Source organism: Tauraco erythrolophus, chromosome 10 (assembly GCF_009769465.1).
Source record: "Tauraco erythrolophus isolate bTauEry1 chromosome 10, bTauEry1.pri, whole genome shotgun sequence".
Lineage (NCBI taxonomy): Eukaryota > Metazoa > Chordata > Aves > Musophagiformes > Musophagidae > Tauraco > Tauraco erythrolophus.
The window spans coordinates 18,149,689-18,163,511 of record NC_141474.1 but is presented as its reverse complement, the minus strand read 5'-3'; positions in this window follow the sequence as shown (position 1 = coordinate 18,163,511).

Sequence of the window (13,823 nt, the reverse complement as noted above, 5' to 3'; positions counted from 1 at the left end):
CGGCTCGAGGGAAGCCCTTGACGGTATTTTCCCCGAAAAAAAAAAGCCCAAACCAACCCGCCTTACAGCGCGGCTGCGAGCAGGACGGGGCGGCGGCGGTTCGGCCGCGCTCCCACCGCGCCCGCCGGCGGGCCGAGGGGACGCGAGGAGCGCGGTCCCTCCGCGGGGGCTGCGCAGCGTCTCCGTGCCCCAGAGGGTCCTGGCGGGTCGCTGCCGACGGGCCGGGAGGGGAGCTCAACCCCCGGCGGCACTGCGAGGCTCCGGCGTTCACGGCTGTATTTTCCAAGGGATTTAAACAAAACCCAGTCCTGATTTTTAAATCGGTTTTAAACCAGCTCTGCCTTGTCGCAGTGTGATGGGCGGTTTTGTTCATTATTCACGAAATGCAGTTTGTCCAGTTCACTGGAAAGAGTTGACCAAGCAAAATGAGAGTCAGCTTGTGAAAGACTGCCGAATGGATCCTGCTAGAATTTCGTTAGGATGAAACTGATTAAAAATGAAAAATTTTATTGCACAGATAAGTGTGTGAGTTGTGGCTTATCTCTTCTTTTTTTTTTCTTTTTTTTTTTTTTTACTTTTGAAATAGGTGCTTTCTGTGAGAAAAGACTCAGTATTATGAGCAGCACTGTTTGAAGACACACGTATGTGTTTGCTCCCGTAAAGCACTGTGGGCTTGAATGACACTGTAAAAAACTGGACAGGCAGAAACATGCTTTGCAAGATAGTGGAGAAAAAGATAGTAGCATTGGAAATAAATTTAAAAAAGAATCACCCTTCCCAATTTAACCAAGTATGCATAATTCTCCTCCCCCTTGGTATATTAGACCTGCTTTTACTTTTCTTTTTGGCATGATGAAAGCAGTCAGGAGGGTAACACTCACCCCCCTGGGCCCACTCTTCTCCTGGCAATACCTGTTTGCCCCTGTGGTGCAGGTGAGCATCGAGAGCCAGGCTGAGCACAGTTCTGAGTTGATCCCTAATTTTAACCTGGCCTTGGATTCCTGCTGTCTCACAAGTGCCCATGCCCAGGGGCTGCCAGCGAGGTGCAGCAGCCTGGTGCTGAGCACCTGTGGTTTCTGAATCATTTCCTTTTCCAGTTGCATTCTGAGTTTGCTAAATGTGTGGCAGCCGTGATGCTGTTTTCTTCCAGTCCGAATACCGATGGGCCCCACTGGAGGTTTTACTGTGATATAACTTTCTGTGGGTTTTTGTTATTATTTACTCTTGTAAGCAGTTTTAGAAAGAAGCTTTCTGATGGAAAGCCTAAAAGTCCAGTTACTTTGTATGCTTGGTATTGGCAAAGGCCAGTGCTGGTTGTCAGTGAAGAACAAAATCAGAGACTGCTAAATTCTTCACACAAGTTCTTTGCGTCAGTGCCTGGTGGTATCTTGCAATCAGTTCCTGCACCGGTTCAAGTTGATTTCCTGAGGCTGCCGCATCCCACCTCGGTCTCTGGTTTTTGAGGCCCACGATAAAAGGCTCTGTCTGGGAGGGGGGTCGGCATCCAGGCCGGGCGGTAGAGAGGGTTAAACAATGTTTAGGTGGCCTTAGCGCCAGAGTGAGGACACAGTAAGACCCAGAATAATGAATTGGGTCAGAGAGTGCTGGGAGGAGCAGTTCCCCCGATTGTCCGTTGACCTCAGTTGCAACTGGTTGAAGTGGCTCCTATTCACCGCCAGAAAGGCACTTCCCAGCCCAAGCCTTTTTGAATGCTGCGGGAAGTAAAAAAAATTAGCTGACCATCCAAACAATTCACAATAACAGGAGCTAGAGTTTAATTTTACAGGATTTTTTCCTCTTTGAGGAAATTGAGTGAAAAGATACTGTCCTCATTGTCACAGAGTCGGGAAGGGCAGGGGAGGGGCTATATATTAAAGAAAACCCTGAAAATGAAACAACTTACATCAGGAAAAAGAAAGAGAACCCCAAAATACTTCCCTTAAAACCATACTTAGTAAAGCAAAGAAGCCATTCTCCTTCCAAAATGATTTCTCAGAAGAATGTTAACAAGTGTTGGATTTCACATGCTCCACATAATGGAAACTTTACTCCCTTTTTCATCCTTTAGCTGCTTGCCCAGGGATTTTGTACAACAAAACTCTGATGCAAATTCAAGCTATAGTACAATGACTTTTTTGGGTGTTTGTGTTTCTAAGGCGCCTTTCCTACTAAGAAGACAGTAGCTTTGATTCACCACCTTGGGCTTGCGTGAATATGCCATTCGCTCCATTGGTTTCATTCATAGTACAGGGCAGTCATCGCTCTCCTCCCATCCCCAGGCAGGCAAAGTGTCTCAGAGCTGTCTTTAAACCTGACAGACCCTGGATCAGCTTTCCTGCACTGTGTTGGTTTTACATTTTAGTGCCTGACACAAGCAGCTGATCAGACACAGCATAAATTTAATATCATCCAGAGGGTTGTAGGCTTGGACCAGAATGATTTTTTTTCAGCATTTTTTCCAGTATGGAGGTTGTGTCCACTCTGTTTCCGTTTCCCATGAAGGACTGATTTACAATCTAGTGTTTGATCAGGTCAGATTTCTAAAAGGTAGGATACTGCCATGTATGTGCTTTGCACATTTTCCATTTGTAGGGAGTATCATGCATTAAGATACAGGGCATGTTTTTCTTGGTTTTAAAGTAAAACAAATGCCGCCCCTGAAGCACAAAATGGCACTGTTCTCCTTGGAAAGTTTCTAATGCTGCTGTCACGGCGAGCGTACAAAGTTCCACTGAATTTGAACCAGCATAAGCAAAATCATTTGGTATTGTAGAGCGGCATTAAAAACCCATTTCTCTCTCTGTCAAAGTAAACTTTAACTTTTCCATTGACTTTCAGGTGAGCAGCATCCAACTTTTTATACCAACTTTAAATCCTGGGCTAAACGATGATCTGCTGAAAACGGAGATGCTAGCTCACGTCTCCCTTCAGTGGCAATAGCGCATAGTGGTTTTGTATTGATGGGAACCCAAAATTCAAGAACCCAGCAATAAGGCTGCTGAAGTGCTGAGAATGTTTCCAGTTTCATTTACTCATCACTGAAAGCATAGTGGGAGCTTGGATTGGTTGCTTGCTCTGGAGCACATGGTGAAGCAGAACACAGGTCAAGCCCTGCCCTGAGCATGCAGCGGTGTAAGATGCTGATACACGTGTGATTTACAGCAGAACGCAACAGCTCAGAAGTGCAGGTTGCTGTTAGAAAGCAGGTTTGGTTGAGCACCGTTGGGCATCTCATTTTCCAGTCGATGTGAATGCTAGATGAGCTGTCTCAGGGGCAGATAGTTTTCATGCAAGGTTACAGAGCAAGATGGGTGTTCACAGACAATGTTGTCGGAAAAGCCCTTTGTTAAATGTAATGTGATTAAAAACAGTATTTGCTCTTTGCGGTTGTTTACCCACAACAACATAATTTCAAAGACCTGCACACCTGCTGTGGTATGGTCAGAACCTCTCGAAGCAACTGGTTTGATCTCACAAAGTTTAGACTTGATGGATACAGCCTTTCTTTCTGTTTTAGGATGCAGCAACAGACTTTTCAGTGGAACAATTTAGAGCTAATCTCTCTTTGGTGGGCCGTGGCTGGACACCGTGCTGAAAAAGTTCAATAGAAAATGTAGGCAGTTAGCTCTGGTTTTCTACATCTCTGAAATTTATGATCTTTAAAAGTTATCTTATGTGAATAGTGGTTCTGACCCTATAGCTGTTCGTGTTTATTGTTGAGTATGTGTAGATCACATCAATTTTATGTGCTTGTTTTTCTTTATGTTAGTCTTTCTTATTCTTTCAGGAGTGTGGATGAGACTATGAGCTTTGCTTTTATTGTCAGGGATTTTTGTCACAAAGGATGGTTTAGGGGGAAGAAAATTCATCAGCTGTGTTTCAGGCTGAGAATACCTGTATGTTTATCCAGGCATGTTGGGATCCATGTTTTATGAGACTATGACAAAGTTTAGAAAGCTCTCTTCTGTAGCCTGCAAGCGGGAGCAGAAAAGATCCTTTATATGAAAAAGTCTCACAAATTGTGAAAAAAAAGCATTTCTTTAATGTTTTTCACTCAATCACTGCATAAAAGTTTTTAACTTTTCAGATGGTTGAGCTGCTTAAGACTCAGAATGGACCCTTTGTGCTTCCTGTCCCAATTAGGAATAAATTTTTAATTATATCAGCAGAACTTTTTTTGTTATGAGCACTTGTATTAGCGTGAGGCCCCTGACTGTTCCTTTGACAGTGCGTGGCACTGGTTTGTGTAATATTGTCTGTCCTATGACATTCTATGGCATTGTTTCTGTCTTCATTATCTGAGTATGTTAAATAAGTGTTTATGGAAAACCTGGTGCAACTTTGATTAAAACTTGATGTGAGTTTACTTTTTGCAATCATTTAGCCATACTTCAGGGGTACTAAAATGTCACTTACTGGATAGTTTCTTGCTTAGTGCTTTGGTTTGCTGTTAAAGGTTTTCACTTGCATTAAGACCATTTTGCGGCTCTGGAAAGAGGGTGGTTGGCTTGAGTGATAGCCCTGATAAGCTAAGAATGTTACTCCCTGAGCTGAAAAATGGTAAGTATGGCCTTTGAAGTAGTCTTTGACATGGAAATGTGTAGAGCTTACTTTCCTTTAGATTTGGACAAATAGCTCAGCAAAGCCAAATCTCCACACAGGCCTATGTGCTTGGTACAGAAAGAACTGCTGATTTCATTGAGACTTTATCTGGCAGAATCTGGCCCTGAACATTTTTTGTTTTCAGTCCAACCAAGTTGAAGTCGAAGAGCTGCTGACAATAGGGAGTCTTTTTGGTGTGTAATACATGAAAAAATACTATGACTCAATTAAAACAAACAATGTTATTGTCTGGGATCCACCACCAAAGCGGCACTTACTGGATGTGTAGGTGGAAATTGCAGCATAAATTTTGAAATGCAGTTTATTAAAGTTGCTTCCTCTTTACGTCCTTTGTGTCTCCTCTTTATGTCCCTTATGTGTCCTCCAAGTTCTGGATTCAGGCCTTTGAGCTTCCACTGCCACAGCGGATGCTACCGACAGCCCTAGCAGCAGCGCAGAGGATTCACTGCCACCTCTGAATCCATCACACTCCCTCCTGGGTGTTAGGCAGAGAGGCACCTGAAACCTGAATGTATGATAGATGCTTGTAGTGTGGGCCTCTAACTCGGAGGGAAAAGAATGGAAAAGGTCTAGGTGTTCAGAAAGTTTCTGAAAGTTACATCCTTTCCAGTTTTCTCAAGCAACTAAATCCCCAGCGATTCAGTGGAGTCTTGCCCATGGTCTCGGACCTGCACAGCCGGGGCACTGGGGAAGCTCAGTTGCGGCAGTCAGCATAACGGAGCGCAGTTTTCCAGTAGCTGGGTTGTGACTGTGCTGGAGTTCAGGAGGCACAGCCTAGCCTTCTCCAGTCAGCACATCTGGAAGTGAAACCCCATTTCTATGCTGAACGGCTGTTGCACAGGGGACAGCCCGATCATGGGCTGCTGCTTTCATCCGCAGCAGTGCATGGGTAGCCCCTGTGAAAACTGCACGGGTGGCACAGGTTTTGTAGGACCACCACATTGTGGGGTCCAGAGTAATATCTTCTGTGAGCTGATCGTATTTTGTCTGCTCCCCCGACTGCAAACTAATACCAACTGTGACACAAAATTTTGGTAATGTGTAGTATGAAATCACATTAACTCCAGTGGTTTTGCAGAGAAGTTTTGACATGCTATCAATTTAGACTCAACCATTGCAGGGAATTGGAAAAAGCAGTATGTTACGATTTTGTAGTGCTATTCATTCGTATTTCCCACCAAAGATAGTAAAGAAAGTAGATACCTTTCTGTTTTGCGGCTGGAGGAGTGACAGCATGGCAGGGCAACATGGTGTGCCTAAAGCAGGAGCACAGGGAGCCCACGGCCGCGTCCCGATGGGGACTCCTGACTCACTCTCTGTTGTTCCTCCAGGCCATGTTTCCTCAGGAGCCTCAGCCCCAAAAGGATGACCTTGTTTGAAAATACAGTAAACACACGGACTTTTAAAAATAACTGTTTGTATACAAATGGTTTGTTTTTAATGACTTTCCAGTTCCTTAACATAGGATTTATGTTTAAGCAACACCATCATTTGTTTGTATTTCTTTCTTCAGAATGATGGTATTTCTTCCTATGAAAATCTCCCTTACAGTCAATGGAGCAAAAAGTAACCTGTTGTGTTTGAAAAAGTGGCAACATGTGATACATTTTTGCCATACTCCCACATAGCCAGCATTCAAAGTAGTTTTTCCAACCAAAAAAATTTGACAGTGAGTTTGTGTTGGTTTTTTTTTTTTCATTTTACATTAGAGGAAACACCAGTGGCTGTAAAGCCTGATAGGGAAACCGGTCTTCTGAAATGCCTCAAATACAGGGAGAAGTTTGTAGCAGAGGTATTATATCGTATGTTACATGGGAACTGACCAAGGACCTACACTTACCAGAATGCTGGACATTTTGGTCAGTGCAAACATATAGAGAGATAATGACCAAAACCAAATGTCAGGGTAGTTCAGACATTATTTTACTGCGTGTACAACGTGTGTGAGAATACACAGATAAGAATGGAACATCAGCCTCTTGGGAATTAGGAGTTGCTAATTCCAGCCCTTATCATCTTATTTCCCCCTTCGTCTAATCTCCGTTTTCCAGACTTGGTGCCTTGCCCCTGGCTCCACTTTTAGTCCTCTCCTGGTTAGGTGATGAAGTGAAGCAGGTTCGTTATCTGTGATCTGTGGTGCCAGCACGGGCAGTGCCAGGAGCTGTGAGGGGCTCCTGCCCACGCGCTGAAGATGTGGTGTTCAGCTGCTGAGATCAAAGGACACAAGCAAAACCACAGTTTTCAAAGGTTTATTAATTAGCCAGCTGCAGAGAGCTGTTCACGCTGCAGTAAAACGTGGGTCCCAGATACATAGGCCAAACTTTGGGGCATGAGGGTTCTGGAAAATTTTTTTTTAAAAAAAAAAGACTGCAAGTACCGTAGTGTGCACCGTCCGATGTTGTTGCCCTAAGCTTATTTCTAGAAATGGTTTGAACAATTGCTGGATAGATCTTTATTTAAATTTTGTTTTAAAGTAGGCAGAGTTTTCCTTATGGTAATTTCAGGAACCCTGCTCCACTCACAAATACTAATTTGGCAAAGTTATAATCAACAGAGAATATGACTGGTGATGGTTGTACCAAATAAATATGCAAAATTCTGCTTTTCAGTGAGCCGCAGGCCTTGTGCTGAGAAGCCTTTTAGCCTAACTTCAGCTTCTGGCCCAAGGCAGCCGAGGCCAGACAGCACAGAAACACCTGAAAAGTGACTTTGTGGTATTTATGCAGAGTAACAGATGTTTACAAAGAAGGACAGTGGGCTGTGGTGTTCAGGGTGTGCAGTGCCATGTCTTGTGTAAAGCAAAGCCCACTGGAGTGCAGCCCCTGCACATGCAGCCTGCAGCACTGGGGCTCTGCGGAGTCTCCGCTGCCAGGTCACAAGCTCATTATGTGTTAAGTATGTGCTGTGCTCTGTTCCTTTAATGAAGATGAATATGCAATAAATCATGTATGGGAACCAGACCAGAGACCTGCTTGCAGCACTATTCCCAAAAGGCATTTCATAATTTATCCTGACACATGCAATACGTTCAAAACAGCCAGGAGGACGGGTCTTGCCTAGCCCAGCACTTTCTCCTTTCAAGTAGATCTCTGATGTGAAAGACTGAGCAGTCCCAGTCCAAATTGTCTCTTGAGGGCATTGCAGCCTTCCCTGAGTACCCTTCCCAGCGTACTCAGCCCTACCCTTCCCACACAGCCCCTTATGCCAAGGAGAAAGATCCTTCCCTGTGGGGAGGTCAGGGCCATGCCCATAGCATCTAGGACTTGCTTGGGTTCTGTGCTGCTGTCGAGAGGTGGTGGTGGTGATCCTATGTCTGAGGAGGGTTGATGTGATGTGAGGGAAATGTGCTTATATGTCAGCTGGCTAATTATTTAAACATCTTCTCTAGTCAGCTTAAGAAATCTCACCTAATTTTTATGCTTCTCAGTTGTAAATGTCACTATTTCTGCAACGTTGTCTCTTTTCTTCCTGCGGCTTTCCTCCTCCGTTTTCCCTCTGTTGTGTTATTCATGCCCTGCCCCTACGGAACCAATGAATTCTGGATGCTAATTGCCTGTCCAGCACGCAGGGGCCCCAATTCTGGTGTGCAGCTGTGGTCATTCCCCTAAAACAAGCAATGGATGACAGCGATTGCTTCCATGCACGGCAACATGATTGAGTAACAGCTACTGGAAGAATAACATAGCAGAGGGCTTGACTTGGGGTGAATAACATCTGTAGCTTGGCAAACATAGCTCTGGCAAGTTCTAGTCTCCCACCTACAGCACACGAAGCAGCGGTGACACCGCTTCTCTGTCACATGAGGGTCAGCAAAGTGCAGGGACAGGCCTTTGGGCTTTGCTGGGCAAGGAGGCCATGGCTGGGGCACAGCCTGGCTGGTGTCCACAGATAGTATCAAGCATCGCCTGTGGAAGGGCACAGACCAGTTGGCAGCTTTCCCGACAGCATGGCACAGGCAGGCCGGCAGCCGTCTTGCCATGGCAGGGATCAGTAGTGGGCGCTGCTGGGGGTCTGTCTGGGTGAGGAACACCTGCTAGCAGACCTGCCACAAGTGAGGTAAAGGCAGGGCTTCCCAGATATTTCTTTCTGTTTCACTCAGTGTGCTTTTCTTAGTCGCAGTGTCTCTACAAACCATGCCTTGAAAGCTGAGGTGGGACAGAGCGGGACCGGCGCGACGGCTCTCGCTGGTAACGGAGCGCTCTCCTGCTGTGCACCCGCTAATTCTGCTGAGGGCTCATGTCGATCCGTGTGGTTACGCTCCATGAAATGAAGGAAGTTACTCTGTGAGAATCTGCTTAAAAATAGCAACTGTCACCTAGTGGTAGCTGAAGCGTGGCGCCTGGAAGCTGCTGGAAGCCAAAAGCGGTTTTGTTCGGGGTGGTACCAGAGGGGCACTTCTCTGAATATTAGTATGTTTTTTCTTTGTAAAGCATCTTTCGAGATGCAGCATGAGAACAGCTTGGTGAGGGGGTGTATCACATGCATCTCAGGCCAAGTGTATAAACTGCATGTCCCCAAGCATTTGCCTGTCTGGCCAGTTTGCCTGTCTCTGGCTGGGTCCCTGGTGTGCTGCCATGATGCTGGTCGCAGTTCAGTGGGCACGAAGCCGCAGGGAGCATCTCGCAGCGCCTACTTGGGAAGCACGAAGCCAAGGCCGGGGCTCTGCTGGCCACACTGGGACAGTGAGCTCTGCTGAAGAGCCCCGTGGCGAGCAGTGCCAGCCGGGCAGGCGGTGCTGGGCTGGGCAGGGCTGGCATGTGGGGCTGCCATGGCTGCGGAGGTAGCGGGGCTACGGCTACAGCTGGAAACTGCCCGTCAGCACCTCTGTGCCGGTTCGCACGGAGGCCCTGCTGAGCTGGTGCCGATGGCAGAGGTTTGGCCACTGCCCGGCAGCCCCGGCTGTGCCACTCGACCACCGGGGCACCGGTGCTGCCCAGAAATGCCCCGAGCTGCCCGCCCCAGCGTCCTGAGCCGCTAGTGGGCAGGAAATTAACTCATTAACTTCCTCCATGTTCTGCACTGCGCATCACGCGGATTGCCCGATTTGTAAAACATACTTATTTTTCTCTATAGCCGCCCTGGCAAGAGCCATGATTACTTCCCAACTGTCCCTACCGCTTTCCTTTATTCTCTCTGATGAAGGCCAATTGCTGAGAAGCTCATTTGCTCCACGGTGCAGCCATTTCACAATCATCCTTTGATTCAATCTCTTGATTTATTAAGTCTAATTTGTTTCCAATACTTTTCTCTCTCCCTTGGATCTATTTGTTCTCCTTAGCTTTTTTAGGTCACATTACGTCGTTGTGTCTCGCTCCTAATTGCTAATGCATTAGTTGATTTCTGTAGTTAAGTTTTTCTGCTGGAGTAAATATATGATATTTTGCTGGAAGCTGTTCCTGTTTACATCAGCTAAGAGTCTGAATATTTTTTTTATTTCTTTTCCACATCTCTCTTTCCAGCGTAAGCCATATCTGTTTGTTTATTATCTCCAAGTCTTCACAGGTGCCTTTGGAGTACTTATTTGATCCTGCTTTTCCTATGCAGGGCAAATTAGATATTCTTTGCACACCTTCCTTGTACCCGAATTCCAGTATTTCATCTTATTATCACATATTCATTTTCACTCATCAACCCTTCTATATTTCCTAGAAATTTTAAAATAATAAAAAACCCTACTAATTTCTATCCCCTCAGGGGTTTTTTAGGTTTTTGTTTGGGATTTTTTAGGTTTTTTATTTAATCTGGCAAACTCTCAGCTCTTTTCTCTAGCACTGCTTAGCAGCCAGAACCACTTTTTTAAATCCAAGTTCCTTTTTTATTTCCTTCTGGTAGCTGAATACCAGATGATTTTCATCATGTATGGTTTTCTTTTCCCTAGAGACTGAGGATTATTAGAAATGCAAGGGAGAAAAAAGAGAATGAGTTCTGATTTTAATTGAAAAAATGATCCAATATTTAGAATTTGATATTTCCTAAAGTAGGTTTAAATAGTGTTTAACATAAGTCAGCCATTAACATTGTGCCATTAAATAGCATTCTGAATGTGAGTGAACTGAATTTAGTAATGTTGTCTTAGTTTTCACCAGCTGAAATGTTGAACTACTTTTCTTCTTTTTCCTTGTTATAAGAAGAGATAAGAATCTACAGTAGATAATGTGCTGCCCCAGAGATTGCTCTGATCTGGGCTGTGGTGTGACTTTTTTCGATTTGTTTAAATTCATGATTGACTGAATCACTTTATTTCGTACAGACCTGCTTTGTGTGTGGTTTATAAATGAGCCTGGAAGTGGTGCAGTGCTGGCTGTAGCAGTGGGGAAGAGCCGGACTCCGGCCACAGCCAGGAGGGGTGTTCAGGAGGCTTTGAGCCACGTGGACCTGCTGTGGCTTTTTTGAGGCCTCAAAGCCACTGCTCATAGATATCCTTTTAGTCACTGGATGGGCCAGAACGGAAGAGAAGCTAGAGGGAAGAGGAAGACAAATACAAAGGGATTTCGAGTCATTCTGTTCTGCATGCAGACACCAGCAGTGCTGGTAAGCCTGGGTTTCTCTGTACTTCATTCCAGCATTTTCTCCTTATTGCTAGTGCAGCAAGGGGAGAAGCAATAGGGTTTCTCCAGAGGATGCTGGAAAATGGTTATCCCACTTCTTCACCTCCAGTCTCCATTTAAAGCTTCTTGTGGACAGCTTTTTCCTGAAGTTAAAAAATATTATCTGTCATTAGACATTGTTGGTTTATTTACCATTATTACGTGCAGTACCGTTGCCATCATTCAGTCACGTTTGTCTTCCTTTCTAACAATAAAGAAAAACATAAATGGCAGACCGATTTTGATGTCTTGTGTTGGACTGCGAGCCTTCCACCCTCACAGATGAGTTTTCTAGCACGGCTCAGAGAGGCTTTCTGTATGCACGTCTCCCTCTGCTTGGCCCGTTAACCAGAGTAACAGTATGTGCACTCTACTAATGAATCGTCATGCTATGCAAACAGCAGCCTCTAAAGGGAACAAGGGAGCAGAGCAGCATGTGTTTGTGGTGCCAGAAACTATCTGCCTTCATCTAAATTCCCCACACATCACTTAGAAGAAATAAAGCAAATATATAATACAACAAAGGCCCCTAAAAATACAGAGTGAAACCTATCAAATGCAACAGCCAAATTAATTTTTGGTCTTGAAAGCTGTCCCTGCACAGTAATTTCCAAGATAGTTTCTAGTCCCATCTGCTGTCAGGCACTGCCCCTGTTGCAGTACTGCCAACTTTCATTAATGCTATGGCTCAGATCCACAGGGTCGCTCAGACATCTAGCCAGCGAGAACTGGGTCTCCGCAGGTTTTGGTGCATGTGAGCACTCATGTTTTCTCACATGATTGGGTCTTATCTGACGCTTTAATTGTCTATACTTTTGGAAAAACCTTACAAATAAGACCCCTAGAAGCTGTGGCATCAGAAGATGAAAAAGAACCCACGTGGCATTATTAAAGGGGAAAAAAGAAAATAAAAGAAAATGTCAGACTCTCATGATTTTCAAGCAATCTGTTGATATGTATACTTGGGTGTACCGATGGCATTCGTCAGCCATCGACAGGCCTCCAAACCTGAGCTGACGGTGGTATATGTGTTACAAAGCTTTGAGCAGGACTGTCATGTGGCAGCTGATTAGCTAACATCTGTATGAGTATATTCCCTTAAGAATTTTGTATGGTTTTCAATGCTTGATAGAGAAATTATTTTTTAAAGCTTACAGAAAAATTATTTTTTAAAGCTGACCAGCAGCTATTGCTGGTCACCTACATTTTACGTGGAAATAAAAAAGAGGAAGGTAATTCCTTACCACTGGCAGTGAAATGCGTGCAGGTGTGGAATTGAGATCAGTGCGTGATGTTGTTCAGAGCAGGTGCTGCTGGGAGCTGCCAGCAGAGGGTTTCCCCTCCCTGGGTTCAGCTGAAGGAGTGCTGGGCACATACTTAAAGCTGCATGGAGCACCTCTAATTTATGAGATCCAATTTTCCAGCAGTATTTGTAAAAGAAAAGTGAAAGGCAACAACAGTTTGTCCCAGCAGCTACCTGCGCTGTTCTCTGCCTCTGTAGAGGTGTGTCTTCCCTGGCGTGTCTGCTGAGCGTTTGCAAGACAGGCACACCAAAATCAGAATTGCGGCTCTTGGCTGCTTGTAATTTGATAAAGAATGCTGCATTCCTTCGCCACCGCTGCTGCAATCCAGGCCTGTTGGCATGGGTGTTGCCAAGACTCTGATCTGGCTGTGTGAAGTCAGGTTTGTATCGCCGTCATTTTCACTGATAGTCTATTAATTTGCAAGTGCTGCAGAGGGCAGCCTGCCTTCCTCTTGGGGATCGCCAGCCCTGCGAGCAATGTGTGTGATTTCATCTGGCATTGTAGTGTACATTCTGGGGACAGCTTTCTGAAGGACAAGAAGTTGAGAGAGAGGTTTTCCTGCCTGGCCAAGTAGTGCTTCAAGCAACACAGAGGTCTGCAAGAGGAGAGGGGAGCAAGGGTTAAGAAGTTTTTATGCTATGCACTCAAAAAGCTGCAAAGCTTCAGCCTGGCTACTAACCCCAGTTCATTTACAGGCATCAGCCTGTGCCTTTTGGGACTATGGTAACTCCTGAGGCTCAGCAGGTCAAGCAGAGGCACAGCAGTCCGTGAGAAGGTGTCAAACTGAGCATCTTTCCACGTGAGTATGGCCAATGTAGCGGGAGTCAGTTATAAATTCTTGGGATGGCCATATGCTTGCGATGGATTGCAGCCATTAGGGCCTGAATCCTTCCCTACCAGATCCTTGGCTCTGAACAAACTGACTCCCTGAAGTCCCTGGGCAGCGTATCAGCGTGTGCTTATCGCTAAACCTGCGCACAGCCGGATGGCACCAAACCCACACCAACGGGTCCCAGTGCACAGCTGAATCAGGATTATAGACTCTTCAAATATTACTGTGATATGAAGTGATTGTGGTGAGCAGTTTCGATATTAGTTAAAGGACAAATTTTGTCAATTGCCCTTGGGATTTTTGTTCCATTCCCATGCAAATTTATTTTTCCATTGTAACTTACCAGGGAGTTTCAGTACTGATTTGATCTCAGGCACTCAGTTACACAATATGCTGTAGGCTTTAAAAGCATTTTGCTTTGCCTGTACATGCTCATGTGTTAGCTGATTTTTCAGAGGAAGTGATGAAGTAAGCCGA